The sequence below is a fragment of the Dasypus novemcinctus genome, chromosome 25 (assembly GCF_030445035.2).
Source record: "Dasypus novemcinctus isolate mDasNov1 chromosome 25, mDasNov1.1.hap2, whole genome shotgun sequence".
NCBI lineage: Eukaryota > Metazoa > Chordata > Mammalia > Cingulata > Dasypodidae > Dasypus > Dasypus novemcinctus.
The window spans coordinates 24,737,286-24,754,442 of record NC_080697.1 but is presented as its reverse complement, the minus strand read 5'-3'; positions in this window follow the sequence as shown (position 1 = coordinate 24,754,442).

Below are 17,157 nucleotides of genomic sequence, written 5' to 3'. Positions count from 1 at the left end.
TCCCAAAAACTCTTTTCCCTTGGTTTCCACACTACCTGCATCCTCACTTACCTGTTTTTCAGTTTCCTTCCATAGTTTCTTTTCCTAATATATTCTTTAATTTGGATTTTGTAGGATGTTTTGTAAAACAGCCCCCATCCCAGTTTCCCAGCTGCTATGACAAATACCGCACAATGGATTAGCTGACACAACAGGAATTTAATGACCACGGTTTTGAGACTAGAAACCTTCCAGTGCTGGCTTGTCAGTCCCTGAAAACAAAAAACAAACAAACAAACCAAAAATCTACAGCTTTAGTTCTGGCATTTCTCCCCAGTTTCTAGGCCTTCATTCCAACTGCTTGCTAGACCTTCCCACACGCATGTCCTCCCTGGTTTCAGACTCTGCGCATTTAAAGCTGAACACACAGTCTTCATTCATCCAGTGATTTTCTTCCTGTGTCCCTGTCTCCATTCATGGTCTAATCACTCACCCTGTGCTAGAAATCTCTAATCTTCTCCCTCCTTCCTTCAGCAAGCCCATTAGGTCAAATCGTGTCGCATTAACTACACAACATCTCTCAAATCCATCCCTTTCCAATCAGTTTTTTCATTCTCCCCTTCACACCATGCTCGCATCCTTTCCAACCAACCGTTTCCACTCTTCTTAATGTGAATGAGTCACCCTCTTTCAGAGCACCACAGCGTTAGCTAGAATGATGTAAGTTTTGATGATGATTGTATGGTGTGGATTTATTTAGATTTACTTATTTACATAGATCTTTCTTCCCCGTTAAACTATGAATTTGCCAAAAGCCAGTAGTGCGCCCTCCTCACATTTGATTTTCTCAGTACTTGGCCCTGTTCCTATGTTCTTAGCACTGTGCCTCTGCTGAGGAGGCGTGGTTGTTATTGTTGAGCTGAGGCTGTGGTTTAGGTCCTAGGGGACAGTGTTACTCGGTGTGGTGTGGCACAACTGCCACATAGAAGGGACTCGGGATTTTTCATCAACGAGGCTCAGAACCTGACTGCATCAATTATTAATGGTATGACTTTGGGCAAATTCCTTACTCTTTCCTAATCTCAATTTTCTTATTAGTAAAATTGGGAATAATTGTTACATTACAAAGATTAACTGATATAATATACACAAGAGGATTTGGACCTGAGAGGCTCTCAAATATTGACTGAATCTCATCATGCTGTCCCTGCCAAGCCCACCTCTGTTTTTTGTTGGTTTTTTTTATCCTGGGAAAAAATATCACGATCCAAAAAATTACTTTGGAATGAAAAACATTTCCAAAAACCAAATAATCAGTAATGCTAGTTAGAGAATAAAACTAGTAGCTAAAACAGAAAGAGTGTTAAGCTTTGAAACCCTTTTATAGTTCTTATCACATTGCATTATATTGATTTATTGGACTGCATGTCTCTCCTATGAACTTCTCAAAGGTAAGGACTGTGACCTTTTCATCTTTCATCCATAGCACCCAGTACAGTTCTTGGCATGGAGAGAGCATTCAGTAGAGGCTTATTGTCTATTTGGATAGCAATTTCACAATATCTTTCATAAAGAAAATTGCACATACTCTTTGACCTAAATATTCCACATTTAGGAATTTATCTTACAGATAAGCTTGCACAAATGTGCACAAAGATAAATACAAAAATGTAGCTTATGGTATTGTTTATAATAGCAAAGTAAAACAAAAAAAAAAACAACAAAAAACCCACCTTAAATATGCAGAATTAGAGGTCAAGTTAAATAAATAAGTAAATAAATAAATGCACACCAAGGAGTATTATGCAATGCTAAAAACAGTGAAGTAGATCTCTAAGTACTCATATGCAAAGGTGTGTAATATATATTGTTAAATGCAAAAATCCAGCTGTATAGTGCAAATATACTACACATACATGCACACACACTTGTACATGCAAGGACAATTTCTAGAAGGATATTCAGGAAAATGTTTAGAAGGTTACCGCTGTAGAGTGGGATTAAGGGATCAGAGAAAGGAGGAAGGGTCTTCTTGTTCACTCTTTATTCTCCAGTACAATTTGAACTTTTTACCATGAGCATGAATTAATTTTTTAAATTTAAATTAAAAAAAAGCAAATGTCAGTTGAACAATTCTGCTTTGAGCTTGTCTTGGTAGATTGATTATTAATTTCCACCAGCAGGATAAATAAAATGATATGCAGAGGCTCCTTTCTGTTTCCCTGATGTTCCATAAGGAACAATTTATGGAACCCTCTGTTGCACAGCAAAAGTCTCTGGTGGTTTATCAATGTCACTAAGAGGTCCATATGCATTTATAATCTCACCCATAAGAATTGATTGTGGCTTGTTCTCCAGGATCAATTAGCAGACCCGTCCTATACGCTGTTAGCAGAAAGCACATCCTTACCAAGACAAAAGGGAGTCTAGGAAAAAAATCAGCTCTGCAGATTTCATGTTCTTTCGGTCGAAGCCATGTGGCTGCCTTAACAGTTGTTCCAAAGCTGGCACTGCATAAAGGAGAGGTATCTATAGCAGCAAGTGGTGGTGATTAATTTTAAGCTGTCACGGAAAACGTTTTTGCACTTTAATGTCTGAGAACTGTATTATTATTATAGATCTAATGTTTTCTTGCCAGAGCTGCGTGTTTGTTCCCGGGATACAAAATGAACACAGAAAGCTTTCTAGTTGGCTCCCAGGAGCATAGTTTGGAGAAAGGACAAAAGAAACGCCTCCAAGCCAGCCAGGTCCCAGTGGAGCTCTCAGTGGGATTATCACACACTCCCCCACTTGCCTCCTCCCTGCCCCGGGCTGGAGACAGCCCTGGGCACTCCCCTTCTGCCCTTACGTTAGTCCAGCTGGAGGCCAGTTTCCTTCATGGGCCATCTGGCCTACAGGGTGTGCTGGAAATGCTACATAATGGTAGACACCCTGGAGGGAGACAAAAGTCACTGACAATGCAGAAGCAGGTGAAGGACACAGAGGCCTTGGTCAACAAATACACAGAGGTCCTTGAGATCCACGACATCTGGGTCTGAATCAAAAATAACAAACAAAAACTGTTCTTCTACCTTACCCACTTCCATGACTGCCACCACTCCTCACTCCCCACTATCCTCACAGAGACAGGGAGAGGGACCGAGAAGGAGAGGAAGGCAAGAGATGACAAGCTTTTGGATTTCAATAAAGTATTTATTTCTTGCATAATCCCCTAGCAAATTAAATGAAAGAGCTGTCAGTTTTTGAAGTCATGCGATTGTGAAGACACTTAAAAATATAGTCTAAAAAAAACATTTTCAAAGGGGATTCATTTATGTAGCTAGCACAGATCTAGGAAGTAGAAGAAAATAGGAAAGACAGAGAATCTGAACATTTACTTTATGGCACTATATAATCTCATTTTAAAATCGTCAGTAAACTAGTGGTATTAATCCTAATAACCACTATTTTTTGGCCACATACTGGGTGCCAGACCATGTCCTTTACAAAATTTTCTCTGTAATCCTACCATGTAGTAAATGCAGTAATTTCCATTTTTCAGATGAGGAATCTGACAATCAGAGAACTTGCTAAGGGCATCACAAGTAAGTGGTGAGCACCACCCAGTCCTGTCACAGCCTGTGGTCCGTGCACTGGGACATGTGGCTTCCACTTGGTGCTACCAAGAGGAATAGAGGGAAGCAGGTTTGGCCCAATGGATAGGGCATCCGCCTACCACATGGGAGGGCCAAGGTTCAAACCCCGGGCCTCCTGACCCATGTGATGAGCTGGCCCTCCGGCCGTGCTGATGAGCACAAGGAGTGCCGTGCCATGCACAGGTGTCCCCTGCATAGGGGACCCCCATGCGCAAGGAGTGCGCCCCGTAAGGAGAGCTGCCCAGTGCGAAAAAAGTGCAGACTGCCCAGGAATGGCGCAGCACACACAGAGAGCTGATGCAGCAAGATGACACAACAAAAACGCAACACAGATTGTGGGTGCCACTGACAAGCATACAAGCGGACACAGAAGAACACAGTGAATGGACACAGAGAGCAGACAACTGGGAGGAAGGAGGACGGGGAAGGGGAGAGAAATAAATAAAAACTAAATCTTAAAAAAAAAAAAAAAAGAAATACCAGGGCAAAAAAGAAAAAAAAACAAACAAACAAAACAAAAATAAGAGGAATACCAGGTATGGTCAGACAGGTCAGATTTTTAAGCCAGCATTTGATTCAAATATTTCTCTTCACTGTTCCCTATTCAATCCTTGACAGAACATGAGTCCTAATCTTAGTCCCTGCAGCTATACAAAGACTGGGTATAAAGGCTTGCACTTTGTTTCTTTGTTTGTTTTGACCTTGTCCTCTTGAGTGAAGGGAATGAAGATGATTTACATTGCTGTATTTCAAGTTAGAGTTTGATGGAAGAATGCAGGTGACTGAGGGCTGGCTCTCGCATGTAAGGTAGTTATGGCTGTGTCCTTGTTGAATGGAGTGATAGGCACCTCATGGGGTGGTAAGAGACTATAATGATGTCTCTGGATTAGCTTTCTCCTCTAGGCTCCAGAATCATACAACTAATGCCATATGGATGTCCCACAGGTACCTCCAACTCCCCATGTTCAGAACTGATCTCAGCATTTCCCCAAAAACTGACTCCTCCTGGTTTTCCACCTGAGCAGATGGCCCCTCCAGCTCCCCAAGGGTCCAAGGCAGTGACTGGGTGAGATCCCTGACCTCCATGTCTCATCCACCATCACCAAGGCATGTCGACTTTACTCCTTAATGCCTCTCAAATGCGTCCACTTCTCTCTGTCGGTATCACTCCAGCCTTAGTTAAGGTACTGCTATAACAGCCTCCTAAGAGGCCTCCTTTTCAACCTTGCCCAGACCAACCCACTGAGCAAAGGTACTGATGGCACTTCCCTGCTTAAAGTCTAATGACAGGAGTAGATGTGGCTCAAGTGGTTGGGCGCCTGCTTCCCACATGGGAGGTCCTGGGTTCAGGACCTAAAACAAACAAAAACAAACAAAAACAAACAAAAAACAACTCAGGGAAGTTGATGTGGCTCAGTGGTTAAGTGTTGGCTTCCCCCATACAAGGTCCAGGGTTTAATCTGGCCCCACAAACAAACAAACAGTACCACACACACACACAAACAAACAAACAAAAACCCTAATAGCCTCCCTATTACTCCCCAGATATTTTAAGTCCAAGCTCTTTAATCTGGTTTACAATGCCCTTCCTAATCTAGCTACAGCCCAACTTTCCAACGTCATCTCTCTCTATACCACAAGTGTGTACTTCAATTATGCTGAATTTAGCAGTCCCTAAAATAGGTTAGACTCTTCATTCGGGCTTTTGTCTACACCATTCCATACACCTGACTTGCTCTTCCCCCACCACAGTTTTGAGGCTAACACTCACTGATGCCAGGCCTCGGTTTCCATAGCACTTCTTCCCAGGACCCCCCAGAAGATTAGCACTCCTCCTGTGCTCTCCGTGGACTATGAATTCGCTGCTCTGACAGCAATTGCTACACTGTGCTATAATTGCTTGTTTGCTACTCTTTATCCTTTACTAAACTGTAAGCTCCTTGAGGGTAAGGAGCTTTTCCCTCTGCTCTGTCCCTAGCACCTAGAACGGTTCCTGGTATCTAAAAGAACCTCAATAAAGATTCTATAAATACACGAAGCTCCTGGCATGTGGTAAGTAATGACCCCTCTTCCTTGAGAGAGTAAAGCTGTGAGGCAAAAGTCTGAAACTCTGTTCTCCCCAAAGGAAATTGTCCCCAAACCATTTTGGAAATGCCCAATTGGATTTTAAAAATAAAATATTTGTAGCTCCTTCCTAACTCTGTTTTGCTCAGGCTAATAATAAAATGAGTTGGCATTCCTTGGGTATATATCAACTGACAGTAGAGGGAGCCAAGCCAAGAATGTGTTAGGTAGGGAGTAGGAATCTGTATGTGATCAAAAATAGGCTAAGTGAGGGCCATGTGTAATCATGAAGAAATGAAAATTGCTCAAATGGCCAACAATTGCGAAACAGTTAAACAAATACTGATATTAACAGAGAGAGAGATGATAGATTGATATAGATACATTATTTTGCCTTTAAAATTGTAAATCTGGAAATGTCTATTCAAAATAATTTCCTAAAAATAAAGATAGAACACAAACTGGAACTGATCATAAGTATGCAATGTTGTGTATGCACAATGATACTAACCAGAAGAGGTGATGTCATAAAACCATATTAATAAGTGGGTGCTTAGAGTTAAAATTAGAATTTTGTTTTTTCAATGTTTTTAGCTTTTACTGTAAAAACCAAATAATTTTCATATATTGGTTCCAAATGTGTATCATAAATTGAATATACAGAGCTTTTCTGTCTCAGGTACCTAAGGCCGCTGTTTATAATGTGTAGAATGTAGATGTAGATGATGCATTGCATCCCTTAATTAAAAACACATATATACATGTACATTCATAGATGTAGACATGTATGTATGTATATTTCATAGTGCTTTTAGAGATGGCAAAATGCTTTCACTTTGTTTTTGCACTTTGTCTCCAAAGCAGGAACTATGGTGCTATACCTTACACACAAACTGAAGGTGAGATTGATTAGTTGTCTCATTCAAGGTTACATAACTGGCAAGGGTCAGAACCAGGATCAGAAGCCAGGTGACAACACAAAAATGGCCTCCTGGACTCTGTCCAGAAACCAGAACCAGGATGAGAACAGGAAGGGTTCCCTTAAAGGATTCAGAATTGGCCAAGTTCTTTGTTGAAGCACTTTGCACAGTGTCTTACACTGGAAAATGCTCAGGTAACATTTGTCAAAGTCTAGAAGGATGGATGGATGGCTGTATGGATGGATCAATGGATGATGGATCAGAGGAACGATGGATCAAGCAATGATGGGAATTAAACAGTTTAGCACTGATTAGCAAAAATTCTTTGGTATATTCTGTGGTGGCTTTCATTGCTATTTAAAATTTCTTCTCTACAAGTATCCTGTTACATTCATTTGTTCATTCAACAATTAATTATTGGTGGATTCTATACATAAGAAACTATCCTAGTAGCTTAAGGAGTTGTAGAAATAAGGTATTTGGGAAGTGGATGTGGCTCAAGCAATTGGGCTCCCATCTACCATACAGGAGGTCCAGGGTTTGATGCCCAGGGCCTCCTGGTGAAGGCAAGCTGGTCCGTATGGGGAGCTGGCCCAAGCGGAATGCTGGCCTGCACAGAGTACTGCCCCGTGCAGGAGTGCTGCAATGTACAGGAGTGCTGCTGCCCCCCGCAGGAGTGCCAGCCCATGCACAGAGCTGGCACAGCAAGAAGACAGAACAAAAAGAGACACAGAGGAGAGACAATAAGAGACGCAGCAGATTAGGGAGCTGAGATAGCGCAGGAGAATGATCACCTCTCTCCCACTCGGGAAGGTCCCAGTAATCGTTCCCAGAGCCGCCTAATGAGAATACAAGCAGACACAGAAGAACACACAGTGAATGGATGCAGAAAGCAGACAATAGGGCCGGGCGGGGAAGAGGGGGAGAGAAAGAAATAAACAAATCTTTAAAAAGTAAGATATTCCTACCTTCAGTATACTTGCAATCTACTAGGAGAATGAGGTTTAGCAGAATATGAGATTGAGAGAAATAAGCAAAATGTTCAGAGTTCAGAGCACAAAGAAATGACATTTAGTTGAAAGAATAGAGGAAATTTTCATGGAAATGTGGCATTTCAGCAAGGCCTTGAATGACAGGTACAATTTCACAAGAGGAGATGGGGGAGGACATTTCAGGGAGAAACAAAGCATTTTAGCAGTAAGACACAGGGTGAAAATTTTTGCAAAAGAAAGGATCTAAAAATCACTTGGTTTCCTTAGGAAAAAAAACCACATTTCTGCTAAAATGTGTTATCTTTTTCCACAGTCACTTTTTCAGGTCTCTTTGTCTAAAGTGATACAGACAGTGGTTCAGACACCTCACCTGACTTTTACAGATGCTAGAACTTGGGTCATAGATACATAGAAATATATTATAAGGATGTGACTTTTAATTTCCTTGCCTTGATGAACAAGGTAGAAATTATTAATAGCCCTGTTTTACAGAGGAATGAGAAACAAAGAAAGGTGCAGAGAGACTGGGAACTTTCCTAAGGTCACAGATGAGTCAGCTGGAAAGAAACCCTTGACAACAGCTGCACCTCTCCAAAGGAGGCTGATAGGTATATCTGCATGAGGGGACAATTTATTACCACTCAATACCCTCTGTATCCACACAGTGCCTTTTACCTAGGAGCTCAGCATACACTGCAGACATTATTTCATTCATCCTCACAGCACAGTGATGGTTTAAATAGGGTCAAGTCCACAGGTTTCCTATGCAGTTCATCTGATAGCAAGTAATACGTGTTAGATCCAAGCCAATAATTGACACGAGCTCTTATCTGTAAGTGGAGATAATAATTCTTCACTTGTGGATTTGCTGTGAGGATTAAGTAGACAACCATATACTGTGCTTCAGTAGGCATGGAATAATACAAAAAAAATAAAAACAGACACTGGGTACAAGCTCCTATTTTACCTGCTTTCCTGTGGTTAGATTACTCCAAGTGTTTAGAGGACTATATCATAGAAAACACATTGAGGGAAGCGGACTTGGCCCAATGGATAGGGTGTTTGCCTACCACATGGGAGGTCTGCGGTTCAAACCCCGGGCCTCCTTGACCCGTGTGCAGCTGGCCCACGCGCAGTGCTGATGCGCACAAGGAGTGCCCTGCCATGCAGGAGTGTCCCCCGCATAGGGGAGCCCCACACTCAAGGAGTGCACCCCGTAAGGAGAGCCGCCCAGCGCAAAAGAAAGTGCAGCCTGCCCAGGAATGGTGCCACACACATGGAGAACTGACACAACAAGATGACGCAACAAAAAGAAACACAGATTCCCAGTGCTGCTGATAAGGATAGAAGCGGTCACAGAAGAACACACAGCGAATGGACACAGAGAGCAGACAACTAGCGGGGGGAAGGAGAAAGAAATAAATTTTTTAAAAAAAGAGAAAACACATTGAAAACCAGCCAAAGTAGATCCACCTTAAATCTTCCTGACAAAGACACACTTGTGGTCAAATGCTCACCAGTGTCTCCCAATATATTGGGTTTATTGCTGAGTTTTGGTATCTGATGTTGTTTAAGGAGCTATAAACTAGGCAACATGCTTGCCTTCTTCCAGCCTTCCTTGTTCTGATTAGACAAACCTTGCCTGTATAAGGAATCTGGCCTGAGTGCCCTTTTTAGTGCATGGAGTTTTTGACCAGATATCCATAGCAAGCTCTAAATTAAGATGACCACTTCCATGTACTTTTTTTTTAAGATTTATTTTATTTATTTCTCTCCCCTTCCTCCCACCCCCATTGTCTGCTCTCTGTGTCTATTCACTGTGTGTTTTTCTGTGTCTGCTTGCATTCTTGTCTCTTTTTGTTGCGTCATCTTGCTACGTCAGCTCTCCATGTGTGGCGCCACTCCTGGGTGGGCTACGTTTTTCACACAGGGTGGCTCTTCTTTTGGGGCACACTCCTTGCTCGTGGGGGTGCCCCTACGCAGGAGGCACCCTGCATGGCACAGCACTCCTTGCATGCAGCAGCACTGAGCATGGGCCAGTTTACTACATGGACCAAGAGGCCCTGGGTACCAAACCCTGGACCTCCCATATGGTATACGGACGTTCTATCAGTTGAGCCATGTCTGCTTCCCTCAAGGCCCCTCCTAGGTTCCCCTAGTCCAAATACTATATACTTGTATATTCAATTTTTGGTTTATGTGTCTCCTTTACAATGAGATGAGCAACTTAAAGGCAGTGTCTGAAATTTTCTGAACATTCCCAAGGCTTAACAAGTGCCTGAGGGTAGAACATAATTGGTCCTCAGTCTTGATTGTTGAAGAAATAAGTGGATTAATATGTAATGAATACATGCACAGCAACAAATCTACAACAAATAACAACCCAACCCTGTTTCTTACTTCTTTTACCCTCATCCATATCAGTGCAACCAACCAACTAGCATTATGTCAATTCAACAAAGATTTATTGAACAGCAGAGTGGTATAAAATGTTGCTGGCATTTTGCCCAAGGGACCTGGGCACAGATTTCTTGTCTGTAAAAGGAATATAATAACCATACCTTTAGCACAGGAATGCTGTGAGAGCAAAAGGAATAACGGATGTGGAAGGATTTAGGAAACTATAAAGTGATAGGCAGATGTTGCTGATGGTTATTTTGTTATTGCCATATACAAGGCACTACATCAGGCACTGAAGGAGGATTTAAAGATGAGTCAGCTACTGTCCATACTGACGTACTCGAGGGACCATGAAATAAGGCAGAAATTATTAAGAGAAGTTCAAAGACATGTAGGGCCTCAAAGGAGAGAGAAATCAGAGCAGCGCGTTGGCCCCGAGCCTTGTGGGAATGCCTGAGAGGTCTCCACTCTCGAGCAGTTTATGGTCATATGCAACAGTCACGCATGACGGAAATATGTGGTACTTGAGCATAGAGAGCTTTTCCAGTGTGTGGTTGGGGAAGATACTGGAAGACCCGAGGTGGATCTGAGTGGGTGGGATTCAGGTAAGGGAAGAAGAGGGAGTATGAAAAAAGGCAGGACGGAGCTTGGCGAGTTTGGGAGACAAATGGGGAGAGCGGAGGAGAGGGCTGCTGTGTGCTCCATCATGTCCTCAGGCAAGGCACAAAAATCTTAAAAAGCGCCATGCTGGGCTGAATCAATAGTCCATTCAGTCTTCTATATTTGGACAGTAGCCCCAGGGGATATTTTGGGAGAGCCCGCTAGTTGCACTATTTGGCTGATTCTTTAGAGATTAGGAAGGTAAATTATATAATAGCCCAATACCGACCACTCACTCATGAATTTTTATTAACCCTGTCTGCATCTATAAACAAAAGTCCCAAAAAAGATCAGCTTAAAGGACTGTTCTATATTACAAAGCTGTTTCCATGGGCTCTCAGATGGCTGATAGAAAAAAAAAATTTTTTTATATGAAAAGCATCCCTAAAATAAACTATAGAGACAGAAAGCAGATTAGGGGCTGTCTAGAGCTAGGGGTAGGAGTGGGGACTGACTATAAACAGGCACTAGGGAATCTGGGAGGGGGGAATGAAAGTGTTCTAACAGTAGTAGTTTGGGATGATGGTTACACAACTGGGTACATTTACAAAAGTCATTGAACTATATACTTACAATGGGTGATTTTATGCTATGTATATTACATCTCATAAAGCTGTTTTTAAAAACTATATAAAGCAAAAATTTTTAAAAAGCAAAAAAAAACTACATAAATAATTTCTCTGCTCCCCATCCACAAAACATTCTTTATAAAGAAAGATATTATGGGGACAGAGTGAAAATGGGAAGGGGACTCAAAATCATGTTACATGAGAAACGTTGGGAGGACCTGGAGATACTCAGCCTGGAAAGGAGAGGGAAAAAGAGAGGAAACCTGGAGGGACCTGGTTGTATTGTGAGAAGGAATCAGAATTGCTCTTTGTAACCCCAAGGAGATTGAACTAGTTAAAATATGAAAGTTGACTTGTCCTGGGAAGTAGGGGGTTCCCAAACACTGAAAGTATTCAAGCCCAGACCAGACCCCCTGTTATTGAATGTTACAGATGGTTTTTCAGCTTGGATGAGGGCATGGATGCACAAAGACTTTCAGGTTCTTTCTCATCCTGAAAGTGTACAATTAGGGAAGCGGACTTGGCCCAGTGGTTAGGGTATCCGTCTACCACATGGGAGGTCCGCAGTTCAAACCCAGGGCCTCCTTGACCCATGTGGAGCTGGCCCATGTACAGTGCTGATGCACGCAAGGAGTGCCCTGCCATGCAGGGGTGTCCCCATGTAGGGGAGCCCCTCACGCAAGGAGTGCGCCCCGTGAGGAGAGCCGCCCAGCATAAAAGAAAGTGCAGCCTGCCCAAGAATGGCGCTGCACACACGGAGAGCTGATACAAGATGGCGCAACAAAAAGAAAACACAGATTCCCGTGCTGCTGACAACAAAAGAAGCAGACAGAGAAGAACATGCAGCAAATAAACACAGAGAACAGACAACTGGGGCAGGGTGGGGGGAGGAGTAATAAAATAAAACAAATAAATCTTTAAAAAAAAAGTCTGCGATTATCTAAACTTGGTTAATGTGGGTTTGCTCCAGTCCTGAGGAAAACTGAGTTAACACACCAGATTCCTCTGTCCCTTTCCTTCCCAAAGACCCTATCTATAAAACTCTGTGAAAAGAACCAGGAACTAGGAGGGGGAAAGGGATATCAGTGGTCAACATTACTTTCCTTTCCCAGAGTGTGGAATGTTTCTTTACAGTACCTACAGGTTGGGGGTCAGTTCTTTTGTATTTTGGTTCTTAAGAGAACTGAGTTCAATCTGTTGGCCTTACATTTAGAAGCTCCCCAGTCTGAAGAACCCCAAGCTTTCTTCCAGCCTTACTTCAGTACTCCCACCGCAAGCCACCTGTTCCAGGTAAATTGATCACTGCACAGCCTCCCAAACATCCTTCACATTCTTCACTCTGCTTCTTTCCTCAGATCACTCCTCCTGTTCCCGATACTTGTCTGCCCCATGCTAGCCTTGAGGCCTAGCTCCCATTCCAAGCCCTCCTAACACACCACAGCTACCACCAGTTGTGGAGGTGTGACCTGGGAGTGTCTCCATTGGGTGTTGCCCACCAGCAAAAGCAAGAGCTGGTGATCGAGGGTTCCACAGGTCGAGACTGAACACAGAAGTGAAGACTCAAAATCCTAAATAGGTCAAAGCTAAAAGCATGCTTGCCTTTGGCACAGGATTAAGGATCCAAATGGAATACCACTAGAAGCCTGATTGCTGCTCCAAGGGCTTTTTTCCCTTGAAAAGTTTTGATTTTTTTTTTTTTAAAGATTTATTGATTGATTGATGGCACAAGAACCTGTGTCTCTTTTTGTTGCGTCATCTTGTGTCAGCTCTCCGTGTGGGCGGCGCCATTCCTGGGGAGGCTGCACTTTCTTTCGCGCTGGGCGGCTCTCCTTATGGAGCGCACTCCTTGCGCGTGGGGCTCCCCTACGCAGGGACACCCCTGCGTGGCACTGCACTCCTTGCATGCATCAGCACTGCGCATGGGCCAGCTCCACACGGGTCAAGGAGGCCCGGGGTTTGACCCGCGGACCTCCCGTGTGGTAGACGGAAGCCCTAACCACTGGGCCAAGTCCACGTCCCAGTTTTGATTTTTTATATTTATATATTAATTTATGAAATCCAACCCTGAAACAGAATAAAACTGTGTTATTACCACTTCAATTGTTTACTTAGAAAGTTATCATTTTTCTTTGAGTTTAACTTCAGTTAAGTTTTGAGTTTAAGTTCAGTTTTTACTCTTAATTAACAAGGTGCCCCTGTTGAAAAAGTTAATGGATGTAGAAACTATTTATTTCTTTGTTTTAGGCAATGCAGAGGGAAGTAATTATTATAATTTCCCAGTCTGAGGATTTTAAGGAACCAACTTATAGAGCCAAGCCTTCTCCAAAAGGTATCTTCTTTGTCTTTGAGGTTTCCTATTTTCAAACTTAATGGTAGAGATAAATAAACAATTGAAGATAAAGAGACCCTATCCTGGGGGTTTTCAAAATTGAAAGATCTTACTTTAAAAATCCAGTTTATATTTTCATATTCGTTGATTTATGGCCTGTACATACATTTTACCTTACGCTGAGCACGTAGCATGTACACAATAAATACTCATTACACTGAAGTGAACTGGTGAATGCCATTAGTTACATTATTCCTAACAACCAAAGACATTCTTGATTTCCAGCCTTTTGGTGACACAATCAAACAGCAGGTCAAATTCAACTTGAGTAGAGCCTTGGAAGAAATAATAGCATCCTTTGGAGTAGAAGACTTTTGATTTTAGGTCTAATTCCTGGAAATTTCTTGATAATCAATTTGGGATAACTGGAGTCCATGAACTGTATTCTCTCTTCTCTCCTCCAATACAAAGAAAAAGGGCTGGTAGATAAGAGGTTTAAAAACAGCAGTATCAGGAAGCAGATGTGGCTCAAGCAAATGAGCTCCCGCCTATCACATGCGAGGTCCCAGGTTTGGTTTCGGTACCTCCTAAAGAAGATGAACAAGACAGTGAGCTGACACAACAGACTGGCACAGCAAGCTGATGCAACAAGAGACACAAGAAGGAAAACATAATGAGAGACACAACAAAGCACAGAGCAAAGGTGGCTCAAGCAATTAGGCACCTCCCTCCCACATGGGAGTCCCGGGTTCAGTTCCCGAGGCCTCTTAAGAGGAAGATGAGCATGCAACAAATGGACACAGCAAGTACAAACAGTAAGGGGGTGGGGAGAAATAAGTAAATAAAATACATCTAAATTTAAAAACAGCAGTATCAATTTTTTTTCACAGAATGTGGAAACCCAAAGAATGTATGTTCTTGGGGATGTTTGACTGTGGTTTGAATTCACTGATTAACCAGTACATGTCATCTTTAAAAAGAAAAACTGGATTCCTGGCTCCAATTTCCTAGGCAGCTTGAGTGTCAAATGATAGGGTTGGCCATAAGGATGAAATTCAACTAAACACTGTTTTTTGATATCTCAAGAAGCTTCAACCAAAAGAAACTGCTTTAAAGAAAAAGATTTTTTTTCTCTCCAGTTGCAGTGATAGCATCAAACCTCACATTGGGGTCACATGTAGTTGGTTCCATAGTATAAGGATGTGACACGGGTTAGTGCTTTTATGGCCCACCATAGAGCGACAAATGACATGAACGTCATCACGAGAGAGGTAAAATCTGGTGGGGTCAACATCGCTGTAGGAGGGGAACATCACAGCCTTTGGATTATGCTTCTACCTTAGCTTTCAAAAGAATTGAAGTCCTCATGAGCTCCTTATGCAAAATAAATCATAGTGTCAGTCTCACCTGGATTAATCTGTCTGAATTTCTGGAAGGGCCCACATCACTCCTTACTTGAAGTTTTCAGGATTGCATAACCAGCACCCCTCTATGGCATGTCAGGGGAGTAATTATTGATTCTGTAGGTGATACAACATTCCTTCCTACTAACTTTCCTGTTGTTGTTCAGAACTCATTGACATCAGGTACTCTACATCGAGGCGCGTGCTTCCTTGCCCAAGTAGATGTGTCCAGGTGCCTAGTACGATTTAGCCCCAAGAACTGCTACATCTCCTAGATTTTGCCCTCTATGAAGTCATTATTGACTTTCATTTTGAACACTGGAATTCCTTCCATCCAGAGGCCATAAAAGATGCTCAAGTAGTTTTGTGCAAACCCCACATCATTTTCTCTGGGCTTGTATCACCAGCCAAATAAATGGCTCCAAAAACAGCAGCTTGCAGGACCAGAATTAATAGAAGAAACTTCATTCTAAACTTCCCTTGACTAGTTTAACCAAATTTACTCTGTTCCTTTTCAGTCTCCAGCTGCCTTTTATTCCTGCCTTATATACATGCAGATATTTCCACCCCCAGGATTCCTGAGTGTCTCTGACACCAGATCTCAGGGATCACTCCCACTTCTAAAATCCTTATTATCTGTACCTTCTATTTAATGATGGCTTATAATATTAGTTAACTTTTAATTAAAATGATATGATTTATCAACTGCATTATAAGTCTCTTGAGGGCATATAGGTCAAACCGAGTTTTCAGATTTATTATAGTTTACTTACTATTTTTTATTTTATAGCTGGCATCTCCCTCCACCTCTCACTTTCTCCATTAGCCCTGAAATCTCAACTTTAGACCCAAAAGAGTTTTCAATGATGTGTTTAAATGAAAATGAGGTGAGAAAGACAGAGCTACAGCTCGGCCAGAAGGGAAAAGAAACCTAAGCACATGGGATCAATGTCCACAAATAACTGGGTCATAAGAATCTCAGATAAAATCTGCTTTTTAAAATTAGGACTCTATATCTACAAATACCTATGTAGAACTTTTAAGCTATTCTGAGCTGTTTTGTTTTGTTTTGCTGTTAAAACAAATAAATGCCATTATAATGAGTCAGACCTACATACAAAAGCTTCCCTCAGAATGAAAGGACTTAATTTAAAAAATTTTTGTTGGCAGTCATTCTGTATTAGTCAGCCAATGGAGTGCTGATGCAAAATACCAGAAATCTATTGGCTTTTATAAAGGGTATATATTTGGGGTAGAAGCATACAATCACAAGGCCGTAAAGCACAAATTACTTCCCTCACCAAAGTCTGTTGCCACATGTTGGAGCAAGATGGCTACTGACATCTGGAAGGGTTCAGCTTCTTCTTAAGGCTCCATGGTCCCAGCTTCTTCCAGTATCAGCTGTGGGCTGGGATAAGTCGCATCTCTGCCAGGGCTTGTTTCTCTCCAGGCTCAGCTGCTCTGCTCTCTCCACAAGGCCAGCTGTAGACTATCAGGCTAATGGCTCATCTCTCTTCCCGGGGTCCCTACCATGTCTAATGAACCCTTCTCTCCTTCCTCATGTATCTGCTTCTCTGTGTCTGTACTTCCCCAGGCTCCAGTGTTAAGCCCTAATCATTATTTAATCAAGTAAAAGTGAAACCTCTGAATCCAATATAATCTAATATGCCCAGAGGAACAGACCAGTTTCAAACATAATCCAGTACCTAGTTTTGGAATTCATAATATCAAACTGCTACACATTCCAAGCTCTTTGAATTACTATAATTGCTGTTTGTTCTTACCCACTAAATGGGCAGCAGCCCAATTTTTCTCATGCCCCCTTTATTGGTAGGAGGACCATGGATATATTTATTAAAATCTCAATACAAATATAATTTGGTTATTGCCACCCAATTCCCTTCCTGCTATGGGGATCCTAGAGAGGGGAGTCTGCTTGATGTTTATTCAGATTACTTGCTTTCGATTTGGGCTGGTCACATAGAAAGGGCCCTTAGAGGTTATTTAGTTCAAACTCCCACCAAATTCTGGGATTCACTTTTACATCTGGCCTCTGCTCAATCACTCCCAGTATTGGAGAGAGCACTACTGTTTGAGAAAGCCCTATCCACTGCTGCACAGCTATGGTGGGTGGAAAGAAAGTTCCTGTGAGTGAGTGGCACTCCGTATTTATCTGAAATTTTCCTCCCCACCTGCTTCTATTCAC